Source organism: Cavia porcellus, unplaced genomic scaffold (assembly GCF_034190915.1).
Source record: "Cavia porcellus strain 051 isolate PalLab524CR breed Dunkin Hartley unplaced genomic scaffold, mCavPor4.1 scaffold_21, whole genome shotgun sequence".
NCBI lineage: Eukaryota > Metazoa > Chordata > Mammalia > Rodentia > Caviidae > Cavia > Cavia porcellus.
In genome coordinates this window covers 3,590,669-3,606,197 of record NW_026947504.1, presented here as the reverse complement: position 1 = coordinate 3,606,197, position 15,529 = coordinate 3,590,669, and positions in this window count along the sequence as shown.

The window sequence follows — 15,529 nt, the reverse complement described above, 5'->3', positions numbered from 1 at the left end:
GTGCGCATTGTATGGGTGTGTAACATTATATTCACTAGTAGGAGTGAGAAAAACATCACGGGTTGGTGTGATTCATGGGGTCTGAATTAGGATAGGCAGTGAGTGGCAATGTAGGATGGAGAAAAGCACCACGGGCTGGTCAGCATGGGGAAGTTAGGAAACATGCAGTGGCAATGTAGGATAGGTTTCTGAAAAATATCGCGGGGTGGTTCGCATTGTATGGGTGTGTAACATTACATTCACTAGTAGGAGTGAGAAAAACATCACGGGGTGGTGTGAATCATAGGGTCTGAATTAGGATAGGCAGTGAGTGGCAATGTAGGATGGAGAAAAGCACCACGGGGTGGTTAGCATGGGGAGGTCAGGACACCTGCACTGGCAATGTAGGATAGGTTTCTGAAAAACATCGCTGGTGGTGCGCATTGTATGGGTGTGTAACATTACATTCACTGGTAGGAGTGAGAAAAACTTCACGGGGTGGTGTGAATCATAGGGTCTGAATTAGGATAGGTAGTGAGTGGCAATGTAGGATGGAGAAATGCACCATGGGGTGGTCAGCATGGGGAGGTCAGGAAACATGCAGTGCCAAGGTAGGATAGGTTTCTGAAAAACATCGCGGGGTGGTGCGCATTGTATGGGTGTGTAACATTACACTCGGTAATAGGAGTGAGAAAAACATCACGGGGTTGTGTGTATCTTAGGGTCTGAATTAGGAGAGGCAGTGAGTGGCAATGTAGGATGGAGAAAAGCACCACTGGGTGGTCAGCATGGGGAGGTCAGGACACATGCAGTGGCAATGTAGGATAGGTTTCTGAAAAACATCGCGGGGTGGTGCGCATTGTATGGGTGTGTAACATTACATTCACTAGTAGGAGTGAGAAAAACATCACTGGGTGGTGTTAATCATAGGGTCTGAATTAAGATAGGCAGTGAGTGGCAATGTAGGATGGAGAAAAGCACGACAGGGTGGTCAGCATGGTGAGGTCAGGAAACATGCAGTGGCAATGTAGGATAGATTTCTGAAAAACATCGCAGGGTGGTGCGCATTGTATGGGTGTGTAACATTACATTCACTAGTAGGAGTGAGAAAAACATCACGGGGTGGTGTGATTCATGGGGTCTGAATTAGGATAGGCAGTGAGTGGCAATGTAGAATGGAGAAAAGCACCACGGGGTGGTCAGCATGGGGAGGTCAGGACACATGCAGTGGCAATGTAGGATAGGTTTCTGAAAAACATCGCTGGGTGGGGCGCATTGTATCGGTGTGTAACATTACATTCACTAGTAGGAGTGAGAAAAACATCACGGGGTGGTGTGAATCATAGGGTCTGAATTAGAATAGGCAGTGAGTGGCAATGTAGGATGGAGAAAAGCACCACGGGTTGGTCCGCATGGGGAAGTCAGGAAACATGCAGTGGTAATGTAGGATAGGTTTCTGAAAAATATCGCGGGGTGGTTCGCATTGTATAGCTGTGTAACATTACATTCACTAGTAGGAGTGAGAAAAACATCACGGGGTGGTGTGAATCATAGGGTCTGAATTAGGATAGGCAGTGAGTGGCAATATAGGATGGAGAAAAACACCACGGGATGGTTAGCATGGGGAGGTCAGGACACATGCACGGGCAATGTAGGATAGGTTTCTGAAAAACATCGCGGGTGGTGCGCATTGTATGGGTGTTTAACATTACATTCACTGGTAGGAGTGAGAAAAACATCACGGGGTGGTGTGAATCATAGGGTCTGAATTAGGATAGGCAGTGAGTGGCAATGTAGGATGGAGATAAGCACCACGGGGTGGTCAGCATGGGGAGGTCAGGAAACATGCAGTGGCAATGTCGGATCGGTGTTTGAAAATCATCGTGGGGTTGTGTGCATTGTATGGGTGTGTAACATTACATTCACTAGTAGGAGTGAGAAAAACATCAAGAGGTGGTGTGAATCATAGGGTCTGAATTAGGATAGGCAGTGAGTGGCAATGTAGGATGGAGAAAAGCACCACGGCGTGGTCAGCATGGGGAGGTCAGGACAAATGCAGTGGCAAGGTAGGATAGGTTTCTGAAAAACATCGCGGGGTGGTGTGCATTGTATGGGCTTTTAAGATTACATTCACTAGTAGGAGTGAGAAAAACATCACGGGGTGGTGTGAATCATAGGGTCTTTATTAGGATAGGCAGTGAGTGGCAATGTAGGATGGAGAAAAGCACCATGGGGTGTTCAGCATGGGGAGGTGAGGATACATGCAGTGGCAATGTAGGATAGGTTTCTGAAAAACATCGCCGGGTGGTGCGCATTGTATGGGTGTGTAACATTACATTCACTGGTAGGAGTGAGAAAAACATCACGGGTTGGTGTGAATCATAGGGTATGAATTAGGATACGCAGTGAATGACAATGCTGCATGGAGAAAAGCACCACGGGGTGGTCAGCATGGCGTGGTCAGGACACATGCAGTGGCAATGTAGGACAGGTTTCTGGAAAACATCGCGGGGTGGTGCGCATTGTATGGGTGTGTAACATTACATTCACTAGTAGGAGTGAGAAAAACATCACGGGGAGGTGTGAATCATAGTGTCTGAATTAGGATAGGCAGTGAGTGGCAATATAGGATGGAGAAAAGCACCACGGTGTGGTCAGCATTGGGAGGTCAGGAAACATGCAGTGGCAATGTAGGACAGGTTTCTGAAAATCATCGAGGAGTGGTGCGCATTGTATGCGTGTGTAACATTAAATTCACTAGTAGGAGTGAGAAAAACATCACGGCGTGGTGTGAATCATAGGGTCTGAATTAGGATAGGCAGTGAGTGGCAATGTATGATGGCGAAAACCACCACGAGGTGGTCAGCATGGGGAGCTCAGGAAACATGCAGTTGAAATGTAGGATAGTTTTCTGAAAAATCTCGTGTGGTGGTGCCCTTTTTATGGGTGTGTAACATTACATTCACGAGTAGGAGTGAGAAAAATATCACGGGGTGGTGTGAATCATAGGGTCTGAATTAGGATAGGCAGTGAGTGGCAATGTAGGATGGAGAAAAGCACCACGGGGTGGTCAGCATGGGGAGGTCAGGAAACATGCAGTGGCAATATAGGATAGGTTCCTGAAAAACATCGAGGGGTGGTGCGCATTGTATGGGTGTGTAACATTACATTCACAAGTAGGAGTGAGAAAAAAATCACGGGGTGGTGTGAATCATAGGGACCTAATTAGGATAGGCAGTGAATGGCAATGCAGCATGGAGAAAAGCACCACTGGGTGGTCAGCATGTGGAGGTCAGGAAACATGCAGTGCCAAGGTAGGATAGGTTTCTGAAAAACATTGCGGGGTGGTGCGCATTGTATGGGCGTGTAACATTACACTCACTAGTAGGAGTGAGAAAAACATCACGGGGTGGTGTGAATCATAGGGTCTGAATTTGGATAGGCAGTGAGTGGCAATGTAGGATGAAGAAAAGCCCCATGGGGTGGTCAGCATGAGGAGGTCAGAAAACATGCAGTGCCAAAGTAGGATAGGTTTCTGAAAAACATGGTTGGGTGGTGCGCATTGTATGGGTGTGTTACATTACACTCACTAGTAGGAGTGAGAAAAACATCACGGGGTGGTGTGTATCATAGGGTCTGAATTAGGATAGGCAGTGAGTGGCAATGTAGGATGGAGAAAAGCACCACGGGGTGGTCAGCATGGGGAGGTCAGGACACATGCAGTGGCAATGTAGGATAGGTTTCTGAAAAACATCGCGAGGTAGTGCGCATTGTATGGGTGTGTAACATTACATTCACTAGTAGGAGTGAGAAAAACATCACTGGGTGGTGTGTATCATAGGGTCTGAATTAGGATAGGCAGTGAGTGGCAATGTAGGATGGAGAAAAGCACCACGGTGTGGTCAGCATGGGGAGGTCAGGACACATGCAGTGGCAATGTAGGATAGGTTTCTGAAAAACATCGCGGGGTGGTGCGCATTGTATGGGTGTGTAACATTACATTCACTAGTAGGAGTGATAAAAACATCACGGGGTGGTGTGAATCATAGGGTCTGAATTAGGATAGGCAGTGAGTGGCAAAGTAGGATGGAGAAAAGCACCACGGGGTGGTTAGCATGGGGAGGTCAGGACACCTGCACTGGCAAGGTAGGATAGGTTTCTGAAAAACATCGCCGGTGGTGCGCATTGTATGGGTGTGTAACATTACATTCACTGGTAGGAGTGAGAAAAACATCACGGGGTGGTGTGAATCATAGGGTCTGAATTAGGATAGGCAGTGAGTGGCAATGTAGGATGGAGAAATGCACCACGGGGTGGTCAGCATGGGGAGGTCAGGAAAATGCAGTGGCAATGTAGTATAGGTGTTTGAAAATCATCGTGGGGTGGTGTGCATTGTATGGGTGTGTAACATTACATTCACTAGTAGGAGTGAGAAAAACATCAAGGGGTGGTGTGAATCATAGGGTCTGAATTAGGATAGGCAGTGAATGGCAATGCAGCATGGAGAAAAGCACCATGGGTTGGTCAGCATGGGGAGGTCAGGACATATGCAGTGGCAATGTAGGATAGGTTTCTAAAAAAACATCGCGGGGTGGTGCGCATTGTATGGGTGTGTAACATTAAATTCAGTAGTAGGAGTGAGAAAAACATCACGGGGTGGTGTGAATCATAGGGTCTGAATTAGGATAGGCAGTGAGTGGCAATGTAGGATGGAGAAAAGCACCACAGATTGGTCACCATGGGGAGGTCATGACACATGCAGTGGCAATGTAGGATAGGTTTCTGAAAAACATCGCGGGGTGGTGCGCATTGTATGGGTGTGTAACATTACATTCAGTAGTAGGAGTGAGAAAAACATTACGGGATGGTGTGAACCATAGGGGCTGAATTACGATAGGCAGTGACTGGCAATGTAGGATGGAGAAAAGCATCACGGGTTGGTCAGCATGGGGAGTTCAGGACACATGCAGTGGCAATGTAGGATAGGTTTCTGAAAAACATCACGGGGTGGTGCGCATTGTATGGGTGTGTAACATTACATTCACTAGTAGGAGTGAGAAAAACATCACGGGGTGGTGTGAATCATAGGGTCTGAATTAGGATAGGCAGTGAGTGGCAATGTAGGATGGAGAAAAGCACCACGGTGTTGTCAGCATGGGGAGGTCAGGAAACATGCACTGGCAATGTAGGATAGTTTTCTGAGACACATCGCGGGTGGTGCGCATTGTATGCGTGTGTAATATTACATTCACAGGTAGGAGTGAGAAAAACATCACGTGGTGGTGTGAATCATAGGGTCTGAATTAGGATAGGCAGTGAGTGGCAATGTAGGATGGAGAAAAGCACAACGTGGTGGTCAGCTTGGGGAGGTCAGGAAACATGCAGTGGCAAGGTAGGATAGGTGTTTGAAAACCATCGTGGTGTGGTGCGCTTTGTATGGGTGGGTAACATTACATTCACTAGTAGGATTGAGAAAAACATCATGGGGTGGTGTGATTCATAGGGTCTGAATTAGGATAGGCAGTGAGTGGCAATGTAGGATGGAGAAAAGCACCACGGGGTGGTCAGCATGGGGAGGTCAGGACACATGCAGTGGCAATGTAGGATAGGTTTCTGAAAAACATCGCGGGGTGTTTCGCATTGTATCGGTGTGTAACATTACATTCACTAGTAGGAGTGAGAAAAACCTCACTGGGTGGTGTGAATCATAGGGTCTGAATTAGGATAGGCAGTGAGTGGCAATGTAGGATGGAGAAAAACACGACGGGATGGTTAGCATGGGGAGGTCAGGACACATGCACTGGCAATGTAGGATAGGTTTCTGAAAAACATCGCGGGTGGTGCGCATTGTATGGGTGTGTAACATTACATTCACTGGTAGGAGTGAGAAAAACATCACGGGGTGGTGTGAATCATAGGGTCTGAATTAGGATAGGCAGTGAGTGGCAATGTAGGATGGAGATAAGCACCACGGGGTGGTCAGCATGGGGAGGTCAGGAAACATGCAGTGGCAATGTAGGATAGGTTTCTGAAAAACATCGCGGGGTGGTGTGCATTGTATGGGCGTGTAAGATTACATTCATCAGTAGGAGTGAGAAAAACATCACGGGGTGGTGTGAATCATAGGGTCTGAATTAGGATAGGCAGTGAGTGGCAATGTAGGATGGAGAAAAGCACCATGGGGTGTTCAGCATGGGGAGGTGAGGACACATGCAGTGGCAATGTAGGATAGGTTTCTGAAAAACATCGCCGGGTGGTGCGCATTGTATGGGTGTGTAACATTACATTCACTAGTAGGAGTGAGAAAAACATCACGGGGTGGTCTGAATCCTAGGGTCTGAATTAGGATACGCAGTGAATGGCAATGCAGCATGGAGAAAAGCACCACGGTGTGGTCAGCATTGGGAGGTCAGGAAACATGCAGTGGCAATGTAGGACAGGTTTCTGAAAAACATCGAGGAGTGGTGCGCATTGTATGGGTGTGTAACATTAAATTCACTAGTAGGAGTGAGAAAAACATCACGGGGTGGTGTGAATCATAGGGTCTGAATTAGGATAGGCAGTGAGTGGCAATGTACGATGGCGAAAACCACCATGAGGTGGTCAGCATGGGGAGCTCAGGAAACATGCAGTTGAAATGTAGGATAGTTTTATGAAAAACCTCGTGGGGTGGTGCGCATTTTATGGGTGTGTAACATTACATTCACTAGTAGGAGTGAGAAAAATATCACGGGGTGGTGTGAATCATAGGCTCTGAATTAGGATAGGCAGTGAGTGGCAATGTAGGATGGAGAAAAGCACCACGGGGTGGTCAGCATGGGGAGGTCAGGAAACATGCAGTGGCAATATAGGATAGGTTCCTGAAAAACATCGAGGGGTGGTGCGCATTGTATGGGTGTGTAACATTACATTCACAAATAGGAGTGAGAAAAAAATCACGGGGTGGTGTGAATCATAGGGACCTAATTAGGATAGGCAGTGAATGGCAATGCAGCATGGAGAAAAGCACCACGGGGTGGTCAGCATGGGGAGGTCAGGAAACATGCAGTGCAAAGGTAGGATAGGTTTCTGAAAAACATCGCGGGGTGGTGCGCATTGTATGGGTGTGTAACATTACACTCACTAGTAGGAGTGAGAAAAACATCACGGGGTGGTGTGAATCATAGGGTCTGAATTAGGATAGGCAGTGAGTGGCAATGTAGGATGAAGAAAAGCACCATGGGGTGGTCAGCATGAGGAGGTCAGGAAACATGCAGTGCCAAGGTAGGATAGGTTTCTGAAAAACATGGCGGGGTGGTGCGCATTGTATGGGTGTGTTACATTACACTCACTAGTAAGAGTGAGAAAAACATCACGGGGTGGTGTGATTCATGGGGTCTGAATTAGTATAGGCAGTGAGTGGCAATGTAGAATGGAGAAAAGCACCACGGGGTGGTCAGCATGTGGAGGTCAGGACACATGCAGTGGCAATGTAGGATAGGTTTCTGAAAAACATCGCGGGGTGGGGCGCATTGTATCAGTGTGTAACATTACATTCACTAGTAGGAGTGAGAAAAACATCACGGGGTGGTGTGAATCATAGGGTCTGAATTAGAATAGGCAGTGAGTGGCAATGTAGGATGGAGAAAAGCCCCACGGGTTGGTCCGCATGGGGAAGTCAGGAAACATGCAGTGGTATTGTAGGATAGGTTTCTTAAAAATATCGCGGGGTGGTTCGCATTGTATAGCTGTGTAACATTACATTCACTAGTAGTAGTGAGAAAAACATCACGGGGTGGTGTGAATCATAGGGTCTGAATTAGTATAGGCTGTGAGTGGCAATGTAGGATGGAGAAAAACACCAAAGGATGGTTAGCATGGGGAGGTCAGGACACATGCACTGGCAATGTAGGATAGGTTTCTGAAAAACATCGCGGGTGGTGCGCATTGTATGGGTTTGTAACATTACATTCACTGGTAGGAGTGAGAAAAACATCACGGGGTGGTGTGAATCATAGGGTCTGAATTAGGATAGGCAGTGAGTGGCAATGTAGGATGGACATAAGCACCACGGGTTGGTCAGCATGGGGAGGTCAGGAAACATGCAGTGGCAATGTAGGATAGGTGTTTGAAAACCATCGTGGGGTTGTGTGCATTGTATGGGTGTGTAACATTACATTCACTAGTAGGAGTGAGAAAAACATCACGGGGTGGTGTGAATCATAGGGTCTGAATTAGGATAGGCAGTGAGTGGCAATGTAGGATGGAGAAAAGCACCACGGCGTGGTCAGCATGGGGAGGTCAGGACAAATGCAGTGGCAATGTAGGATAGGTGTTTGAAAACCATCGTGGGGTTGTGTGCATTGTATGGGTGTGTAACATTACATTCACTAGTAGGAGTGAGAAAAACATCACGGGGTGGTGTGAATCATAGGGTCTGAATTAGGATAGGCAGTGAGTGGCAATGTAGGATGGAGAAAAGCACCACGGCGTGGTCAGCATGGGGAGGTCAGGACAAATGCAGTGGCAATGTAGGATAGGTTTCTGAAAAACATCGCGGTAGGTGTGCATTGTATGGGCGTGTAAGATTACATTCATTAGTAGGAGTGAGAAAAACATAACGGGGTGGTGTGAATCATAGGGTCTGAATTAGGATAGGCAGTGAGTGGCAATGTAGGATGGAGAAAAGCACCATGGGGTGTTCAGCATGGGGAGGTGAGGACACATGCAGTGGCAATGTAGGATAGCTTTCTGAAAAACATCGCCGGGTGGTGCGCATTGTATGGGTGTGTAACATTACATTCACTAGTTGGAGTGAGAAAAACATCACGGGGTGGTGTGAATCCTAGGGTCTGAATTAGGATACGCAGTGAATGGCAATGCTGCATGGAGAAAAGCACCACGGGGTGTTCAGCATGGGGAGGTCAGGACACTTGCAGTGGCAATGTAGGACAGGTTTCTGGAAAACATTGCGGGGTGGTGCGCATTGTATGGGTGTGTAACATTACATTCACTAGTAGGAGTGAGAAAAACATCACGGGGTGGTGTGAATCATAGTGTCTGAATTAGGATAGGCAGTGAGCGGCAATATAGGATGGAGAAAAGCACCACGGTGTGGTCAGCATTGGGAGGTTAGGAAACATGCAGTGGCAATGTAGGACAGGTTTCTGAAAAACATCGAGGAGTGGTGCGCATTGTATGGGTGTGTAACATTAAATTCACTAGTAGGAGTGAGAAAAACATCACGGGGTGGTGTGAATCATAGGGTCTGAATTAGGATAGGCAGTGAGTGGCAATGTACGATGGCGAAAACCACCACGAGGTGGTCAGCATGGGGAACTCAGGAAACATGCAGTTGAAATGTAGGATAGTTTTCTGAAAAACCTCGTGGGGTGGTGCGCATTTTATGGGTGTGTAACATTACATTCACTAGTAGGAGTGAGAAAAATATCACGGGGTGGTGTGAATCATAGGGTCTGAATTAGGATAGGCAGTGAGTGTCAATGTAGGATGGAGAAAAGCATCACGGGGTGGTTAGCATGGGGAGGTCAGGACACCTGCACTGGCAATGTAGGATAGGTTTCTGAAAAACATCGCCGGTGGTGCGCATTGTATGGGTGTGTAACATTACATTCACTGGTAGGAGTGAGAAAAACATCACGGGGTGGTGTGAATCACAGGGTCTGAATTAGGATAGGCAGTGAGTGGCAATGTAGGATGGAGAAATGCACCATGGGGTGGTCAGCATGGGGAGGTCAGGAAACATGCAGTGCCAAGGTAGGATAAGTTTCTGAAAAACATCGCGGGGTGGTGCGCATTGTATGGGTGTGTAACATTACACTCAGTAGTAGGAGTGAGAAAAACATCACGGGGTGGTGTGTATCATAGGGTCGGAATTAGGATAGGCAGTGAGTGGCAATGTAGGATGGAGAAAAGCACCACTGGCTGGTCAGCATGGGGAGGTCAGGAAACATGCAGTGGCAATGTAGGATAGGTTTCTGAAAAACATCGCGGGGTGGTGCGCATTGTATGGGTGTGTAACATTACATTCACTAGTAGGAGTGAGAAAAACATCACTGGGTGGTGTGAATCATAGGGTCTGAATTAAGATAGGCAGTGAGTGGCAATGTAGGATGGAGAAAAGCACGACAGGGTGGTCAGCATGGTGAGGTCAGGAAACATGCAGTGGCAATGTAGGATAGATTTCTGAAAAACATCGCGGGGTGGTGCGCATTGTATGGGTGTGTAACATTACATTCACTAGTAGGAGTGAGAAAAACAAAACGGGGTGGTGTGATTCATGGCGTCTGAATTAGGATAGGAAGTGAGTGGCAATGTAGGATGGAGAAAAACACCACAGGATGGTTAGCATGGGGAGGTCAGGACACATGCACTGGCAATGTAGGATAGGTTTCTGAAAAACATCGCGGGTGGTGCGCATTGTATGGGTGTGTAACATTACATTCACTGGTAGGAGTGAGAAAAACATCACGGGGTGGTGTGAATCATAGGGTCTGAATTAGGATAGGCAGTGAGTGGCAATGTAGGATGGAGATAAGCACCACGGGGTGGTCAGCATGGGGAGGTCAGGAAACATGCAGTGGCAATGTAGGATAGGTGTTTGAAAACCATCGTGGGGTTGTGTGCATTGTATGGGTGTGTAACATTACATTCACTAGTAGGAGTGAGAAAAACATCACGGGGTGGTGTGAATCATAGGGTCTGAATTAGGATAGGCAGTGAGTGGCAATGTAGGATGGAGAAAAGCACCACGGCGTGGTCAGCATGGGGAGGTCAGGACAAATGCAGTGGCAAGGTAGGATATGTTTCTGAAAAACATCGCGGGGTGGTGTGCATTGTATGGGCGTGTAAGATTACATTCACTAGTAGGAGTGAGAAAAACATCACGGGGTGGTGTGAATCATAGTGTCTGAATTAGGATAGGCAGTGAGTGGCAATGTAGGATGGAGAAAGGCACCATGGGGTGTTCAGCATGGGGAGGTGAGGACACATGCAGTGGCAATGTAGGATAGGTTTCTGAAAAACATCGCCGGGTGGTGCGCATTGTATGGGTGTGAAACATTACATTCACTAGTAGGAGTGAGAAAAACATCACGGGGTGGTGTGAATCATAGGGTCTGAATTAGGATACGCAGTGAATGGCAATGCTGCATGGAGAAAAGCACCACGGGGCGGTCAGCATGGGGAGGTCAGGACACATGCAATGGCAATGTAGGACAGGTTTCTGGAAAACATCGCGGGGTGGTGCGCATTGTATGGGTGTGTAACATTACATTCACTAGTAGGAGTGAGAAAAACATCACGGGGTGGTGTGATTCATGGGGTCTGAATTAGGATAGGCAGTGAGTGGCAATGTAGGATGGAGAAAAGCACCACGGGGTGGTCAGCATGTGGAGGTAAGGAAACATGCAGTGCCAAAGTAGGATAGGTTTCTGAAAAACATGGCGGGGTGGTGCGCATTGTATGGGTGTGTTACATTACACTCACTAGTAGGAGTGAGAAAAACATCACGGGCTGGTGTGTATCATAGGGTCTGAATTAGTATAGGCAGTGAGTGGCAATGTAGGATGGAGAAAAGCACCACGGGGTGGTCAGCATGGGGAGGTCAGGACACATGCAGTGGCAATGTAGGATAGGTTTCTGAAAAACATGGGGGGTGGTGCGCATTGTATGGGTGTGTTACATTACACTCACTAGTAGGAGTGAGAAAAACATCACGGGCTGGTGTGATTCATGGGGTCTGAATTAGGATAGGCAGTGAGTGGCAATGTAGGATGGAGAAAAGCACCACGTGGTGGTCAGCATGGGGAAGTTAGGAAACATGCAGTGGCAATGTAGGATAGGTTTCTGAAAAATATCGCGGGGTGGTTCGCATTGTATGGGTTTGTAACATTACATTCACTAGTAGGAGTGAGAAAAACATCACGGGGTGGTGTGAATCATAGGGTCTGAATTAGGATAGGCAGTGAGTGGCAATGTAGGATGGAGAAAAGCACCACGGGGTGGTTAGCATGGGGAGGTCAGGACACCTGCACTGGCAATGTACGATAGGTTTCTGAAAAACATCGCCGGTGGTGCGCATTGTATGGGTGTGTAACATTACATTCACTGGTAGGAGTGAGAAAAACATCACGGGGTGGTGTGAATCATAGGGTCTGAATTAGGATAGGCAGTGAGTGGCAATGTAGGATGGAGAAATGCAACACGGGGTGGTCAGCATGGGGAGGTCAGGAAACATGCAGTGGCAATGTAGTATAGGTGTTTGAAAACCATCGTGGGGTGGTGTGCATTGTAAGGGTGTGTAACATTACATTCACTAGTAGGAGTGAGAAAAACATCAAGGGGTGGTGTGAATCATAGGGTCTGAATTAGCATAGGCAGTGAGTGGCAATGTAGGATGGAGAAAATCACCAAGGGGTGATCAGCATTTGGAGTTCAGGACAAATGCAGTGGCAAATTAGGATAGGTTTCTGAAAAACATCGCAGGGTGGTGCGCATTGTATGGGCGTGTAAGATTACATTCACTAGTAGGAGTGAGAAAATCATCACGGGGTGGTGTGAATCATAGGGTATGAATTAGGATAGGCAGTGAGTGGCAATGTAGGATGGAGAAAAGCACCACGGGGTGGTCAGCATGGGGAGGTCAGGACACATGCAGTGGCAAAGTAGGATAGGTTTCTGAAAAACATCGCCGGGTGGTGCGCATTGTATGGGTGTGTAACATTACATTCACTAGTAGGAGTTAGAAAAACATCACGGGGTGGTGTGAATCATAGGGTCTGAATTAGGATAGGCAGTGAATGTCAATGCAGCATGGAGAAAAGCACCATGGGTTGGTCAGCATGGGGAGGTCAGGACATATGCAGTGGCAATGTAGGATAGGTTTCTAAAAAAACATCGCGGGGTGGTGCGCATTGTATGGGTGTGTAACATTAAATTCACTAGTAGGAGTGAGAAAATCATCACGGGGTGGTGTGAATCATAGGGTCTGAATTAGGATAGGCAGTGAGTGGCAATGTACGATGGAGAAAAGCACCACGAGGTGGTGAGCATGGGGAGCTCAGGAAACATGCAGTTGAAATGTAGCATAGTTTACTGAAAAACCTCGTGGGGTGGTGCGCATTTTATGGGTGTGTAACATTACATTCACTAGTAGGAGTGACAAAAATATCACGGGTTGGTGTGATTCATAGGGTCTGAATTAGGATAGGCAGTGAGTGGCCATGTAGGATGGAGCAAAGCACCACGGGGTGGTCAGCATGGGGAGGTCAGGAAACATGCAGTGGCAATATAGGATAGGTTTCTGAAAAACATCGAGGGGTTGTGCGCATTGTATGGGTGTGTAACATTACATTCACAAATAGGAGTGAGAAAAACATCACGGGGTGGTGTGAATCATAGGGTCTTAATTAGGATAGGCAGTGAATGGCAATGCATCATGGAGAAAAGCACCACAGGGTGGTCAGCATGGGGAGGTCAGGAAACAAGCAGTGCCAAGGTAGGATAGGTTTCTGAAAAACATCACGGGGTGGTGCGCATTGTATGGGTGTGTAACATTACATTCACTAGTAGGAGTGAGAAAAACATCACGGGGTGGTGTGAATCATAGGGTCTGAATTAGGATAGGCAGTGAGTGGCAATGTAGGATGGAGAAAAGCACCACGGTGTGGTCAGCATGGGGAGGTCAGGAAACATGCACTGGCAATGTAGGATAGTTTTCTGAGAAACATCGCGGGTGGTGCGCATTGTATGCGTGTGTAACATTACATTCACAGGTAGGAGTGAGAAAATCATCACGTGGTGGTGTGATTCATAGGGTCTGAATTAGGATAGGCAGTGAGTGGCAATGTAGGATGGAGAAAAGCACAACGTGGTGGTCAGCTTGGGGAGGTCAGGAAACATGCAGTGGCAAGGTAGGATAGGTGTTTGAAAACCATCGTGGTGTGGTGCGCATTGTATGGGTGTGTAACATTACATTCACTAGTAGGATTGAGAAAAACATCACGGGGTGGTGTGATTCATAGGGTTTGAATTAGGATAGGCAGTGAGTGGCAATGTAGGATGGAGAAAAGCACCACGGGGTGGTCAGCATGCAGAGGTCAGGACACATGCAGTGGCAATGTAGGATAGGTTTCTGAAAAACATTGCGGGGTGGTTCGCATTGTATTGGTGTGTAACATTACATTCACTAGTAGGAGTGAGAAAAACCTCACTGGGTGGTGTGAATCATAGGGTCTGAATTAGGATAGGCAGTGAGTGGCAATGTAGGATGGAGAAAAGCACCAGGGGGTGGTCAGCATGGTGAGGTCAGGAAACATGCAGTGGCAATGTAGGATAGGTTTCTGAAAAACATCGCGGGGTGGTTCATATTGTATGGGCGTGTAACATTACATTCACTAGTAGGAGTGAGAAAAACATCACGCGGTGGTGTGAATCATATGATCTGAATTAGGATAGGCAGTGAGTGGCAATGTAGGATGTAGAAAAGAACCACGGGGTGGTCAGCATGTGGAGGTCAGGAAACATGCAGTGGCAATGTAGGTTAGATTTCTGAAAAACATCTCGGGGTCATGCGCATTTTATGGGTGTGTAACATTATATTCACTAGTAGGAGTGAGAAAAACATCACGGGGTGGTGTGATTCATGGGGTCTGAATTAGGATAGGCAGTGAGTGGCAATGTAGGATGGAGAAAAGCACCACGGGGTGGTCAGCATGGGAGGTCAGGACACATGCAGTGGCAATGTAGGATAGGTTTCTGAAAAACATCGCGGGGTGGTGCGCATTGTATCGGTGTGTAACATTAAATTCACTAGTACGAGTGAGAAAAACGTCACGGGGTGGTGTGAATCATAGGGTCTGAATTAGAATAGGCCGTTAGTGGCAATGTAGGATGGAGAAATGCACAATGGGGTGGTCAGCATGGGGAGGTCAGGAAACATGCAGTGGCAATGTAGGATAGGTATTTGAAAACCATCGTTGGGTGGTTTGCATTGTATGGGTGTGTAACATTACATTCACTAGGAGGAGTGAGAAAAACATCACGGGGTGGTGTGAATCATAGGGTCTGAATTAGGATAGGCAGTGAATGGCAATGCAGCATGGAGAAAAGCACCACGGGGTGGTCAGCATGGGGAGGTCAGGACATATTCAGTGGCAATGTATTATAGGTTTCTAAAAAAACATCGCGGGGTGGTGCGCATTGCATTGGTGTGTAACATTACATTTACTAGTAGGAGTGAGAAAAACATCACGGGGTGCTGTGAATCATAAGGTCTGAATTAGGATAGGCACTGAGTGGCAATGTAGGATGGAGAAAAGCAACACGGTGTGGTCAGCATTGGGAGGTCAGGAAACATGAGTGGCAATGTAGGACAGGTTTCTGAAAAACATCGAGGGGTGGTGCGCATTGTATGGGTGTGTAACATTAAATTCACTAGTAGGAGGGAGAAAAACATCACGGGGTGGTGTGAATCATAGGGTCTGAATTAGGATAGGCAGTGAGTGGCAATGTACGATGGAGAAAAACACCACGAGGTGGTCAGCATGGG